Source organism: Pecten maximus, chromosome 5 (genome assembly GCF_902652985.1).
Source record: "Pecten maximus chromosome 5, xPecMax1.1, whole genome shotgun sequence".
NCBI lineage: Eukaryota > Metazoa > Mollusca > Bivalvia > Pectinida > Pectinidae > Pecten > Pecten maximus.
In genome coordinates, this window is record NC_047019.1 from 14,560,891 (window position 1) to 14,576,776 (window position 15,886).

A 15,886-nucleotide genomic window follows, 5' to 3' on the forward strand; every position below is an offset into this window, starting at 1 on the left:
TTTTACGAACAAAAGTTTTTTTTTAATGTTTTAATACAATATTCTCATTATTCAATGTTTAATTGTGTATATTTTCCTTTTATGTTGAACTATTAAATAAAAATATATTTCAATGTTAATGTCATCCATTTTTTTTAAACAAACAATCATTAGAATATGTGAACAAAGATAGCTTTCCTTATAAAAAAGATCAGGTTCTAAATTTTACTTATAAACCTATCAATAATTCAGAATATGGAAAAACAACACCAAACATATATTGTACTGCTCTCGGGCAAAAACTGTTTAAGTAACAGAAGTATGTCATCCCCCTAAATGTGATCGAGTCATAAGGAAACAAACGTAATCATATACAATGTATTCTTTCCATTATTAAACAAAGCGGAAATTTATCGTTCATGCGTTTAGGTAAGTACCAGAGGTTTTTTTCCGATAGGACCAGGCAGTAAATGTATTTCCATCCATTTCGTTCCCGTCATTATGTTTAAGTAAATTACGTTTTTGTTTATGTTAATATCAGGATCACTACATGACATCTTTGTTGATTAATTTTTCCGTTGGCAGATGCAAATTGTTTTAAAAAATTATCTTCAAATATTAATAAAAAAACTAATGTATATGCCATTATTTCATTCGGATCCCAGTTTAAATCCAAACAAAATATTTTTAAATGCACCCCTTTATAATCTCCTACTTTGATTCCAAATTCCTATCAAATAAAATATTAAGTCATAGTTGCAGACAATCCACTTTTAACCTGGTTTTTAACATTATGTATACAAAACTTTTTGTTTGGGATGTGAAAATATACACCCGAAATTCCGCATTGGACGATCCCGATGTTATTAACAGCATAATACAATAACAGAAAATTACATAAATCCACAATCACTGGATGTGCATGCTTACGCAAATATTTGTGTTTTTGTTCCTTGGTCAAACCAGGATGTATTCATCAGATGCCACACTTGACGGGGACAGAAACAAATACTCTCATGAAGAGTACATTATATATACTTCTTTAATATGTGTCAAGTGAAACGCTATCAAGTGTGAAATAGTTAAGTGTACAATTCAAGTATCACTACATCAACCCACTTAGTTGTCGCTTAGAGAGATCATCAAACTCATGTCATAAGGTTACCGCTCAACATGAATCCTCTGTACCACTCTGTAAGTATAGAATCACAACCAAAACAAGCAAGTCACGAAGACGCATAATCCATGTAAGTTGGTTCTTAACGGCCCATCAACACTACAAAGGTCATTAAGGCCAAAAAAGTAGGTAAAATTGGCAAAACCGAAACAGCCTAAAAATGAAACTGGTAAAAATGTAAATAGACATTGTTACACTCACATATAGTTTGAAAAAAATGGCTGTGGTTACTTAAATATAAGTTCTCTTAAACATTACATATAAATCTAACTATAGTAATATCGCATGATACCGCTGTTTTGTCATTTGATGCTCAAATTCACAAGTGTGAAGCGAGGCAGAATCGGACAACCATCATGACTAAAAGTCCATCATCAGATCACACCATTCAGCCTTCCTAAAGATTGTACAAGAGACACATGAGTGAAAATTGTGAAATTCATTGAAATTATTGGACTTTTATACCTCCCCATCCAGATTTGTAACATTGCCTTTGACCCATTTCAAGTGTTTGATCGCCTCCTGTGATCCCTCCCTTAGGGTCACTGACGACGAGTCCTAGACGGCTGCAAGATGCAGTTTGATTAATTTTGTATCTACTGTATCTAGCTCTCAATTTATGTTGAAAGATGCTAATGTCTTGTGTGTCCATTTACAATCCACAATATAGATACAATATTTATCATGTTATAAACATAGAACCGCACGTAAGTGATTCGTCCTTCTAGAAGAGAGCGGCAATCAAGAAGGAAAGTTGCAAAATAAAATGTAATTGGACATAAGCTAAGGTGAAAATTTGGAAGAGTTATAATAATCCCTTAATTTATCTCGGATATTTGGCGATTAAAAAAATAACGTTCCTACATTCTGCATCCGTGTCTTTAATTCAAAAGAATTGGTGCCGTTTAAAATACTTCGGTAGTCTCCAACGTTTCAGATCATCATCTTAGAATTTAGTCTAGTGTTAATAATGTAGTTGCATTTTTCTAAACGGCATTTTGATTTTACATTTTGAAATTATTGCATTTCAATCTTCAAAAGCGCTCTTATCAGACACTATAAATAAATCTGATCATAGCAAGTAGCCCGTCTTTGGGAAAAATAGTTCAACAGCAGAGTTTTAGGTAAAATATTAAGATTTCTGAAAATTGCACCAAACTCCACTATTTAACTATTTGTCTCGAAAACATTCCTCTTTCTGTGCCAAGATGTGTTAATAGTATCTAATATGGACATTTTTAGTAATTGAAATGCCTCCCTATATTTCATATTTGTGCAATATAATTCAAAGTCGCCATTTGCATTTCAAGGTCAAAAGAGAATCGACGTTTATGCTTTGATAAAGTAAAAACTGGTCAAACAAGCGCTCACACTACCTGCTTATAGACACTTGTTAACATAGCAGCATGGTTATTTTGTGCAATATGAATGATCCACGTGAACTTTATTTGTTCTCCTGAAACTTGTATTTTACGCTTTTTTGCCGAAATTAACAGGTTAAATGTCAAAATCAAGACCTATGGGTAGCCATTTAGACATATATTAACAATTGATCAAGTTACTTCTGTTTAATTGGAACAGAATAGTGATTTTTAAATCTTGATAAATATCACTTCATTTACTATTTACACAGAAGAAAGATACGCGAGCGACATACAGACAAGCACTGTGTTAAAATAGAGAACTGGGGTTTATCTAACTCACAGATGATACCGAGGTTCCGTGGTGTAGTGGTTATCACGTCTGCTTAACACGCAGAAGGTCACGAGTTCGAAACTCGTCGGAACCTTAGATTTATTTTTTTTATTTCATTTACGTAAGACTCGTTTTCCCTTCCTGTGCGAAGAAAAGCATATTGTTTTATAAAATGTATATGTCATATATCTCATGCATGACATTACCACCACATGTTGAAGGAAAACAGTGGTTCTCCCGTACATGTTTCATTCCATTTTATATCGCTCTTTCGACTATTTCAATTGTTGTTGTGGGAACATATATAGTTCCCACAGATGATTTGAATATACAATATATCAACTATAATTTGAACCCTAAATTGATATAAAACGCTGTAATGGATTCCGCAGTTTGTGGCGTCCCTAACATGTCGGTTTCGTGGTGTAGTGGTTGTCACGTCTGCTTTACACGCAGAAGGCCGCGAGTTCGAACCTCGCCGAAACCTAACTTTCTTTTTATACTTCGGCTAAGCATTATATTTTTATTTCAAAGAACTTCATTGAAACTTACGAAATAATCACCAAACACCAGATTTTTACCAGGTTATAATAAATTGACGATATGATGTATACAACATATTCCAACAGAGCTGAACAGTTTAAAAAAAAAAAACATTTATAGACTTCCTTATGTTTTTTTTTTTTTTTTTTGGTAAATATAAAATCTTATCAAGTTAAACTCTTACAATCCTGTGGGGGTGTCTTCATTTAATTTCTGTCCAATTTGAAAAGATAGTCAACAATTAATCAATAATATATGTATATCAACATTTAAAAATAAAACGTGAACATCCCATGATGATAAACAGAAAAAAACAGGTTTCTTATGAAATGTCTAGAATTTTCACAGACAATTAACGTTGGCGTTTCAAGTTTAACCCAGTTAAATATCAGGATGCATTTACTCTCAGATTTTCATTACCCGAGAACAAATTTTGTAAGGATCATTCAGTTTTTCCAAGATTCTATTTTTCAATTTATCCAGATAATCAATATGTATTGAGTTACGTTGAATGTATTTATACACTGAAAGGAAAACAAACTGAGAAAACCTAAATCGCTGCGTTTTTAGAAGCTAGAATACACAAGTCACACAAAGGTTTATCCTTCCTCTGGATTCCTGCCTACTTCTTTAAAGGACACCAGTGGCCTATACATAGTATGTCGTCGTCCAAGGATGACCAGTCGCCTTATCTTGCAATCGGCAGGAACAGCACTTAAAATATAACAATTCCTTTTACGATTAATGCTCTTAACAACCTCTCTTTTATTTAGAATATACTATCTAATGAATTGACTACAATGTATAACGCAGACACATCATTTGTCTATAAAAAGATTGTTTTGTTTGTATTTCTAATGGTTTGTGATTGTTTAAGACCTCCATATTTTGTTGAAAGATGTTACAAAATCGCTACAATATGATATATTGTTCTGAATTACCTTGATGGTTTGTGTGTCTCTCAATTTAAGTGCCCTAGTTATTGCGTTTGATGGCAGATTTAAGATGAAGTGAAAGTTGTCCTTATTTTTAACCCATCCTTGATTTTAGGTAAGTAATGTTTGGTGATTATTTTTTTGATATTTAATTTTTTTTTAAATATGGAATATGTCAAAACAAAACGAGATATATGAAATATGCATCACTATCAGCAGATATTACCAAGAAACAACCATTACCATATTTAGGGTGTGTGGGAAATTAAGGTTCTTATATTATAGCATATCCACTGAAGCCTATAAAATAATCCATTAATATTGTGCAATCGAAACAGAAATAAGATGATAATTTGTTAGTATGTATCATGGCTAACCATGAGCCTTGCTGTTAACATGTAGTGTCTGGCTGCTTGCTAATTTCGATAAAAGGTGCATAAAAACCAGTTTCACAAGAACACGGTATATGTATCAAACAACGATGTAGTTATGCTTACAAGTGGTTATAGGTAGTAGGGACATTTGTTTAACCGGATTGAATGCATCAAAGCATAAATATTGATTCTACTTTCATCTGGAGTTGCTATTTAGATGAACAATAACATGTGGTACGTCTGTGAAGGCAGATTAATTTTAGTATGTAAAATGCTTTTTGGAACGTCAGAGTATACCTTTATTGACAATTACTGTCATTTTAATGTGAAAACAGGATAACTGATATACCATTATAGAAATTAATTGAAGGACGATCGCTCAAACAAAATGCACGTCACATACAGATAAGCACTGTGTTGAATTAGCAAAGAGAGGGTTATTTAATTTGCACATGATATCAAGGTTCCGTGGTGTAGTGGTTATCACGTCTGCTTAACACGCAGAAGGTCACGAGTTCGAAACTCGTCGGAACCTGAAGTTTGGTTTTGTTTTATTTTATTATATTGCCATTAAAGACTGGGCTCGATTTTTTCTCTCTGCACGAAGAAATGCATTTTTTTTAAATATGTTACATCACATGCTTCTATCGCACATGTTTCATTCACTTACAATAAATGTATATATCACACTTTCGTTCACTTCATTATATGTTGAGGAGCAGATATAATTTTCACATATGCTTTGAACAATTTATACACAGTTATTTCGAACCGTTAATCAATACTATGAGCTATAATAGACTCTTTATTTAGTGGTGTATAAATTAATATAAAGTGCTGCAATAGACTCTTTAGTGGCGTCCCTAACATGTCGGTTTCGTGGTGTAGTGGTTATCACGTCTGCTTTACACGCAGAAGGCCGCGAGTTCGAACCTCGCCGAAACCTCGCTTTCTTTTTATACTTTGGCAAAACATTATATTTTTATTTCAAAGGACTTAATTGAAACAGCGTTATAGGAAATTGGTGACTGTATGTAAGCGATATATTTCAACATTTTTTTTAAAGACTATTTTTTTTTTATGTATATATAAAGTCTTATCAAGTTGAACTTCATAATCGTTTGTAGATTTATCTTCATTTAATTTCTGTCCAATCTGCTAAGATACGTCAACATTCATGAGTAGACTATATAATAAACACCTAAACATAGCACGTGAACAAACCCTTCGGGCGCCAACAAGTTACATCCCTCCTCGGATGATAGACAGAATATAATGTGTTTGTCTATGCCAAGAAGGTTCACAAAAACAATTGCGCTGGCGTTTCACGTTTAACACGTCCTAGTTTTTGTCATTTAGATTCACGTTGACTGGAAGTCGTAGATGATGTGATCTGACCAAATCCTTTTCGTTGTCTTCGCTGAAGCAACGAGTACGTCAGGGCTTCTGATGCGTGGAGTTGATCGCCAGTCCGCCATTCTTCAAAAAAAGGTTGCGCATGCGTTCATGACATATTTTCCACGGTCCATTTACATTTTACATATATAGAGTTGACTACAGAGATTCCCCGTAATATGTGGATAGTTTCCAGGTGTAGATTGTGATTACTAAGAACGAAGGTATTGATTTTGATGTTTCCATAACGAATAATTTGAGATTAATATTCAAAGTCTAAATAATTTTAAAACCACACACTTCTTTATCTCCAAGCAACCACATGATTATTTGCTTTCAGGCTTTCATTACCCGAGTATTAATTATGTAAATATCGTCATAAGATTTATGCAAGATTCTGTTTGTCAAGCCATCGTAATATTCAATATGTATTGAGTCACCTTGAATACATAAGGAAACATACTGAGAAAACCTAAATCGCTGCGTTTTTAGAAGCTAGAGCACCAAAGTGACTCAAAGGTTTATCCTCCCTCTGGATTCCTGCCTACTTCTTTAAGGGACACCGGTGGCCTATACATGGATAGTATGTCGTCGTCCAAGGATGACCAGTCGCCATATCAGATTTAGGAAGAGTACTTAAAATAGAACAGTTGTTTGTTGTTGTTTCCTATTTTTTTTTTACAAATGAAGCTCCTAGCAACCTCTTTCATATATCGTATAGTATCGTATGCAATGACTAAAACACAGACATATCAGGGGGCTATAAACATATTATTTTCTTTGTAATTTTATAGGTTTGTGTCTGTTAAAGACCTCCATATTTTGTTGAAAGGTGTTACAAAATCGCTACAATATGATATATTGTTCTGAATTACCTTTCTGGTATTAGATCATTGATAGCTCGTGTGTCTCTCAGTTGATTGCTGCTTGGAGAGGAAAGGAAAGTCGTCCATATTTACTACCCATCCTTGGTTGTAGGTATAAGCAGGGTTTGATGATGATTTGTTAATACTAAAAGCTGTATTTTATTATAGAATATATTATTACAAAACCACTGATATACAACACGCATTAATGCCTGGTGATATTACCAAGAAACTGCTTTTACAGTATTCAGGTTTGTGGAGCATTGAGGTTCATGTAAATACAATATCCAGTGATACTTTACAAGCCTACAAATCACTATTCTGGTGCAATGGAACAATGATCAATTGTAATCATGTTTCATGACTTACCATGAGCGTTAAGGTTCATCACACCACTTGTAATTGGTCTACACATAATGCAATGTTCAAACAATTATTGTAATATGTTTCAGTGGGGAGGAATACAATCGACCATCAATTATCAATACTGGTTACTTCTTACTTTACATTGACACTGTATTAACATACTAAACATTTCAAATATATGTAATACATCGCTTTTGGTAATTGCAAAGTACAAAGATAAGCTAGAAATTTTATAAAACTTAGATCAGAATTACACAGCCGACAAACTTTACACAAAGTATATTATCTGAAAGATATCAATAAATACTAGGTCATACCAGGAATAAAAACTCAATAATGATGCAGAACATACGACAATTCTCTGCCTACATTATTAGATATATGTGTTCATGGAGGGCGCCATTTTGTATCCAATAGCCGTTCAATAAAATGACTTAAAACACTAATCCTTTTCGCTTACAATGGAAAAACAATCACCCTGGTAATCCACAATCATAAAACTAGTCTTGAACTATGATTCCTTCGGATCGTCGAACGCTGTAAATAAAGATCCATGTTCAAAAATTCACACCGGACATGCTTCTACTTTCTGTTTGTGTTAAACCACAACGTATTACTGCGCGATTACTTAAAAACTATATAAACAAGCAAAAAGTTATTACTACAATTGAAGATATTTACTTTGTCAATATTGAGTATTTCTACACTACATTTTAAATGTTTTGTTCGATAATTTACGAATTGTTGATGTTATAGTAGGGGATTATTTTTTGAAGATGAACTCCCGGTGTTACATGTGAGGGAGTTCTTTGGTCGACCTGGTAAGCATGCACTGAAAATTGGCGAAAAACACACTTGTTGCAGTCTCTGAATACAAAGTTGTCGGGTGTAAGGTCAGTATACATGCCTTTTTTTGTATCAATAATATTTCAAATTATGATCTACATTCCGATTAATCGTAAAAAGCACATGAAAATGTCGCCAGCCAGCTTGTCAGACATGATGTTGACAACAATTTCAACATGTTTTTTAACTACTTATTAACGTTACTTTTTTGGTTTATGTGCTCAGGTATTATCCATTTTGCTCTAAAATACAAATAAAACAAGTTGGAACAATTTCTGTTGTTTTCCTTATTCTTTCAAATGCAATATTTATCCATGGGAAGTACGGTAACACCGTGTTGACGTGGAGAACACACGACACGTTACCAATATATTTATAACATGAAGTAGCAATTATATGATTAGCACCATGGGAACTTCAAGAAAACACCTCAAAAGGTTTGGTGCTGCTTCAGGATGGTATCGGAATTACCGGAAAAATAGGAATTTTCGTGGTGGAAGGATCAAATACAAATATTCCAGTGCATTGATACACCAGGGGCAGGGAAATGGCGATAAACCACGGTTGGTTGTAAAAATATCACGTAAAGCAGTTAAAACTAGACACCAAAAAACATTTTTTCAAGTTGCAACAAGAACAAGTAAAGTTTGTGACCGCTATAAAGCCAAATATTCATTAGATGACAAATCGGTTCCAAAAGTTTTCAACAAAACTGGCGACGGATATCGATTTATCAACCTTTCATGTCTGCAAAATCATGTATCTGATGTGACAAAGCATGCTGTTTTATGTGAAGGTGCCAAACAAGTAGCAATAGATGGAGGAAGTCAAATACAAATCATTTCAGAAGCACAAACTTTTGGCCTGGCATCAATTCTGTTGGTGAAATGTTCAGGCTGCAACAAAGAATTTCCATTCGAAACCAGTCCCAAACTTGTAAAAAGTGACTCGAGCAAACATTTTGACATAAATGTGCGAGCAGTGTGGGGTTCGGTTGTTACTGGTAATGGTTTAGCTCACATGAATGAGTTCATGGCGTGTACGGACACTCCCGGGATAAGTGAAGAGACATTTTCCTCCATTGAACAAGATATTAATATGTGGTGGGCAGATGTCCTCGAGTCAGACTTGCAAAAGGCTATTGAAGAAGAGAAACAAATTGCTATTTCTAAAGGCAATTTTCATGAAGGTAATTATTGTTAACATTAAGTGTTAAACAAAATAATTTGTATTAATATACCGTATAGCTAGTTATTTCTGCGGGTCAAAATGTTTGGCAATTTTCAATTAAAACTGAAAAATCAAATTTTCACGATTTGCCATTAACGGAAAAGTTAATTTTCGCGGAAGTGGCTTACGATATCAAAATACTAATTATTAATGGCATGCATAACCGTTGATACGGTAGGACAATTAAGGCTTGTAAAAACAAACCGTTAGTTATCGGCCGCCAACTGATAACTGCTACGAATTGTCTGTGTTGAAGTTACTGAAACACCCGTCATAACTATAAAGGAAAACGTGACTCGGCAGAAATATAGGTTGGTCATTATTATATGGTAACAGATCTTGAACGTAAATGATCACAGCCCTACAGATAATTGCTAATTGGTCAACTCGTACTAATACCTGTGGTGTGCTAGAGCGTGAAAGTGTGAATCTATTGTTTAGGGAGCAAGTGTCAATTTATAACATCTTAAAGGGACAATTTGTCGTGGTTGCTTACATTCTTATTATGTTTATAAAAACTATATAAAACTTAAGTTCTGTATTCCTTATGAACTATCCATGCAGATATATTGTCAAAAAATACGGTTTCGATGCATATTTTAAATAATTGCGAAGGCATTCTTAAACGTATGGCTAGACGGGTCAGGCGATCAAGCTTGTACACTATACCCGAACCCGAACCAAATACAAAAAACATACACAAATACAACAAATATGCATATGAAAGCTTAAAATTGTCTACTTCTAAGGATAAATTCAGATGTCATATGTCTGGAAGGTAAACAAGACCAATGTTAGTTATTATTAACAAGATAACTTTAATAACTTTAATCAATGCAAGTAGATTACGGAACGGGTATGGGTCGTGCGATACGGGACCTTTTTTTAGCATATAAATCAACGAGAAATAAACTGACTACAATTTGTGTATTTTTATTTCATGGATTTAATTTTCGCGATCACGCCAATGACCCACGAATTGCAAAAATATCCCAGCGAAAATAACCGGCTATACGGTACATTCGTTATATATGTGTGTATCCAACAAATATATACCTTCATCATAAATCAAAATCCTTTAATGGCTTTAACCCATTATAGCATTTCATATATTGAACAAAACCATCTTATTACAATAGGATACACACCTCACCTACAAAGCATCATAAAAACCTGTGTTTTCCCAAGTAATAACATTTAATAGAATCAGTACATTAAAATATCGATTTTAATCGCAAGATAAACTCTTCGTGTGTTTTACGTTAATAACGCGTTACATTTATTAATGTTTTTGGTGTGTTTTAAGGAGTTCCTGCTATAAGTGTCATTTGTGATGGTGGCTGGAGCAAGCGATCACACAAGCATACTTACGATGCTCTCGGCGGTGCTGCCATCATCATTGGTGCAGAAACGAAAAAGGTTTTGCATCTCGGAATTAGAAACAAACATTGCTATATCTGCAGCAGAGCAGAATCAACAGGATGTGCTCCAAAACAGCATACATGTTTCAAAAACTGGTGCAAATCTAGCCAAGCTATGGAGTCAGACATCATTGTGGAGGGCTTTCACAAAGCAGATAAATTGGGAATTAGATATATGTTTTTGATAGGCGATGGTGACTCATCTGTGTTTGCCCGAATCAGAGAAGATGGGCCGATTTGGGGCAAGCATGTGAAAAAATTGGAATGCTCTAACCATGTTTGTAAATGTGTAAGATCTAGTTTGGAGAATCTGGTCCTAGAAAATCCATCTTACAAAGGCAAAGGAAATTTGTGCAAACAAACTCGGATCCGGCTTGTGAGCGCTATCCGGTGTGCTATACGGATGAGATCAGGGATGTCCGACAAGAAAATTGCAGCCAAAAAACTAGATCATGACATCAGAAACTCAATCTTTCACATTTACGGACAGCATCATAAGTGTAGTACCGATTTTTGTAAGGCTAAGCTTGCATCTAATGCAGCGTCATCAGCAACACCCATGGAGGAAAACTGTGATGATCTATTTGAGGAACAATCCAAACTGTGGACCGAAGGTTCTTCTTTAGAGGCCCAAGAGGAGGCAAGGTATGGAACAATTATACCTATGGATACGCTTCACAAAGATATGGTGAAAGATATTTCCATTATTTTGAACAGAGTTGCTAGTAAAAGTGAAAGGTTAATAGGAAACAACACAACAAACTGAGTGCTGGATGCACGTTCGAGCTAAGTTTGATGGAGGAAAAAATTACAATCTGTGCAACAGAGGTTCCTGGCATACTAGATGTTACGCTGGAGCTCTCAGGTTTAACTATGGTCCAACATGGTCCCCTCAAGTTTGGGAGAAATGCACCGATACGAAAGCAGGTACCAACTTTGTTTCCCTATATGAGAAGAGGGAAAAGCGTCTAATAAGTAGCATTGTTTCCAAAAATCGTCCGGAGTCCAAGGCTCGAAGGTGGAAAAGGAAAATGAGGTGTGTGAAGGAAGCTACCTGTAAAAAGGCAAGATCGGAATATGGAAAAGAGGCTACAGATGTTACAGAAGATCTGTCTCATAATGAACTGGAGGCTGCCACAGCGAAATTTTTCGGCGACAATTTTCAGAAGACCTCAAAAGAAATTACAACTATTGAGGAGAACACTAGGAGTCAGTCATCATCGTCAACCTGGATAGGAAGAAAGGAAAAAACGCTTAACAGCGTCAAACTTCGGCAATGTTGTGAGGCGTAACCCATCGATCAAAGTGGCACCACTAGTGCGATCACTTATACATTCCAAGTTTGGAGGAACTCCTGCGATGAGGAAAGGAATCGCCTTAGAAAGAATAACCCGTCAGGAATATGTGAATTTGAAGGAGAAGGAAGGGGAAATTATCCAAGTTGCAGACATGGGACTTGTTGTGCATCCCGAACATCAATTCCTTGCTGCCAGTCCCGATGGGAAAGTGATTGAAAAAAACCACACTACAGGTCTAGTGGAAATCAAAAATGTTCTTCTTGACAAGCCTTTTAATCTTACCCAGGCCTCCAAATTGAAGGCGATGAACAACTTCTGTTTAGAAAATAGAGATGGATGTTTAGCCTTGAAAACAAACCATAACTACTTCTATCAGTGCCAAGGATTACTTAATATTACACAATTACCATGGGTAGATTTTATTGTAAGGACTGAAAAACCGTATGAAATACATGTGGAAAGGGTATACCGAAATGAACAAATGTGGAAATCCCATATGCTACCCAAACTGTCCAGCTTTTATACAAAAGCAATGCTCCCTGAAGTTGTTGCACCGAGACATGGAATGAGCCCTGGAATACGTGAGCCAGGCTTATGGGTATGCATATAAATATACCAATAGATATGCATATAGATTTATTTACCTTAATCAAGATTAATTCTGCTGAGAAGCTGGCTGGCAATGATAATTTTGTGTAATAATAGTAATGAAGTGAAATCAATATATAGAAAAGTATGATTTGATAATGCTGTGCGAAATTCAAAAATGTTTGAAAGCTAAAACAGGTAGTAAACTAATGAAAATTATATGTGTGTACTGTATATTTTAAATGCCTTTGTTTTGCACAGTTTGATGATACCAAACCTCTAAAAGAGAATTGCAGCCCAAGGGATGAGAATGGTGCCATAGAGGAAGCAGAGTCCACTTCAAATAAACGCACAAGGTAATTCACAATTTAGTAAAGGTAACATATTACTGACATGAAATTGATTTTGTTTCTAGTAAAAACTAAATTTATCATTACTTATCAGAGTCTCAATAATTTTTGTCCTCTCCTTTCCTCCTCAGCCTGACTGCCCTTGTGGAGTAAACAAGGTTTTTGAGAAAGGGAAATCTCTATAGATACCAATGCAAATTACGTTTATAGAAGTAACCATCAATGAGGGTAGCTGCACCTCTAGAACTGCCAGTATCTCAATCTTGGTAGCATATTACGAAGTGCTTTTGATCAAATTCACTAAGCAATTAATTTAATTGAAAATGGTTACCAGCAATTTGAAAATGTTCTACCATAACTTGTATACAAACGTATCTGATGTAATAATGCTTGTAAACTGTATATACATGTATACAGGTCTTTCAATAAGTCAGATTATTGAAATTTCTTTTTATATTGAAGGAGGAAGAGGCAGTGTCAAAGGCCCAAATTGGTAGGGCGAAGGATATCACACCAATGGATCAGCGATGGGAATACAAAACAGTGGTTTAATGGGACTGTACTGTCACTTATAAGGGGTGTAGCTGGCACTCGAAGTGCTGTGTATGAAGTGCAGTACGATGACGGGATATATGAAATAGACCACTTGGTTGAAGATTTTGAAATGTCTCAAGTTAAATTTATTGATGTTTAGAGGTAATTTCAAGTGCTACAATAGAAACATATTTAAACAAAAATTCTGTCCTCCAATGAGTGTTATAACATATTCTGTAATTTTAGGTAATATTTGTTTACCTTGAAGTTGAGTACCTTAAATTGAACAAAATTCCATTTTGGTATTATCAAAGGAACATAGTTTAACAAAATAATGTCTGGCAATAGTGTTGCTCTATGAAAAACACAGTTATAACCATTCAATGGTTTAAAAACAAGATAATTTAATGTGAAAATCAACTACATGGTAGGCAATAACTATAGGATTACACTAAATAATAGAAACCAAATTTGAAATCACGTGAATTTTGCATGATTTATTGCAGTTCATAGTTATAATTTTCTTTAACAGAGTCCACTGATCCGGTGTCCAGACAAATTGGTGTGGGAGAAAGAAAGTATATGTGTAGCGGAACTGGACTGGGTCGATCATCGGCGACCAGGTAGCTCAATTGGTAGAGCATCCGGCTAGTGTTCGGAGGTCCCGGGTTCGAACCCCGGTCTGACCGTGCATTTTTCCACTCCTGTTACATATGTACCTGCATGTGTAGTGAAATTGTATATAGAAACACAGACAGTGAGACTTTTTTGGATAAAATCTTGGAATTTTATTGAGGTGAGCAGAGAGATCATTTCACACATTTCTTTACAGTTCCTGTTTTAACGTTATTTTTTGCAAAACTTCAAGATATTAAAAGGTGTCATTTTATGGTTGACTAAGGCCTCCATACATTGGTAAAAAGTAGTTCCAACATGGCTGTCTTGAGACATTTCTCCAGAATATTACCTGTTATATTTTGCACATTTATTCCCATAAGCAATATCTTTTATGTACAAATACAAATGGTATGCCATTTACATGATTATAAAGGACCCTATGTTAATTATATTTCATTGTTTATGGACCAAGGGAAGTAACTCTAAGTTTTGCAAAAAATTTCATTAAAATTTTATTTTAAACTGCCATATCATTTACAATGTATTTGGTACCCTTTAAAATTTCAAGACAACAGTAATCAGTTACTTTAAGAAAAAATGAACAAATTGATGTACAACAACTGTGGTTTTGGGATAGGATTAAATAAAATTAACTCTACCAAAATGTAGTAGATTCAAAGTGGTATGATGAACCTTAATGTAATTCATTCATCTGCTTTTTACTTTCGGTAAAACATGCATAAAAAGGCAAATTTCATGAGAAGACGGTAAGTGTTCATCACGTATTATGTATAAAATAAACATGCTGTCGATTGCAGGTAGTTGGGACATTTCTTGGATCGCATTAACTTCATAAAATCATAAAGATTGAATATATTTTCATCTGGATTTGCTATTCAGATGAACCTTAACATATGTTGCGTTTGTGAAGGCAGAGCTTCAGTATGTTATGTGCTTTTTGGGACGTCAGATTATGCTTTTTGGGACGTCAGATTATACCTATAGCTACCCTGCAGGTAGGGCGTAAGAATTGTACCTGCTGCCCCCATTGCATGATCGTAAGAGGCGACTAAACTTGGGATCTTATCTTTTCTCTTCTTTCTTAACAACTTTCTTCTTCCTAATGTCTCCCTTGACAATGCGTCACTTTTGGCCTTTAGTTGAGCGTTCGCCGCTGTGAGGAAGGTTTTGGGTTCTGTCCCCTAGCCGAGACATACCAAAGTCTTTAAAAATGGTAGTTGCTACTCCTGCTTAGCGCTCAGCATAGTTTGAGTGAAACGACTGGTTCGCCCGTTGTCAGTATAATGTGACCGGGTGGGGTGTGCTGCTGGGTGTCTTCGGGAGTATGCTTCAGTGAGATAGCACTATAAATCGGCAAAAGTTCCGGCCTATCACAAGGAGACTTAACACGAACATACCGCAGCCTCCCAAAACACACATACGCACTCACCACACGCATATATGTCGCACGCACGGGAGGCCGTCCTTAAATGACCTTAGCTGTTAATAGGACGTTAAACAAAATAAACCAAACCAAAATTATACCTATATTGACAATCAATGTGATCTTATATTTACTTGTGAGGTCATATCGAGGTTCCGTGGTGTAGTGGTTATCACGTCTGCTTAACACGCAGAAGGTCACGAGTTCGAAACTCGTCGGAACCTATG

At 35.2% G+C, this 15,886-nt stretch overlaps 5 non-coding genes across 5 annotated transcripts; all 5 read left to right on the plus strand.

Annotated features, from left to right (window-relative positions):
• Positions 1-2,872: 2,872 nt before the first annotated feature.
• On the plus strand, positions 2,873-2,945 carry Trnav-aac. The gene has a single exon. It is a non-coding gene; the product is annotated as a tRNA-Val (tRNA).
• A 320-nt stretch (positions 2,946-3,265) lies between these two features.
• Trnav-uac lies at positions 3,266-3,338 on the plus strand. The gene has a single exon. It is a non-coding gene; the product is annotated as a tRNA-Val (tRNA).
• A 1,827-nt stretch (positions 3,339-5,165) lies between these two features.
• On the plus strand, positions 5,166-5,238 carry Trnav-aac. The gene has a single exon. It is a non-coding gene; the product is annotated as a tRNA-Val (tRNA).
• Positions 5,239-5,576: 338 nt separating this feature from the next.
• Positions 5,577-5,649, plus strand: Trnav-uac. Its single transcript has one exon. It is a non-coding gene; the product is annotated as a tRNA-Val (tRNA).
• A 10,161-nt stretch (positions 5,650-15,810) lies between these two features.
• On the plus strand, positions 15,811-15,883 carry Trnav-aac. The gene has a single exon. It is a non-coding gene; the product is annotated as a tRNA-Val (tRNA).
• The last annotated feature ends 3 nt before the right edge of the window (positions 15,884-15,886 follow it).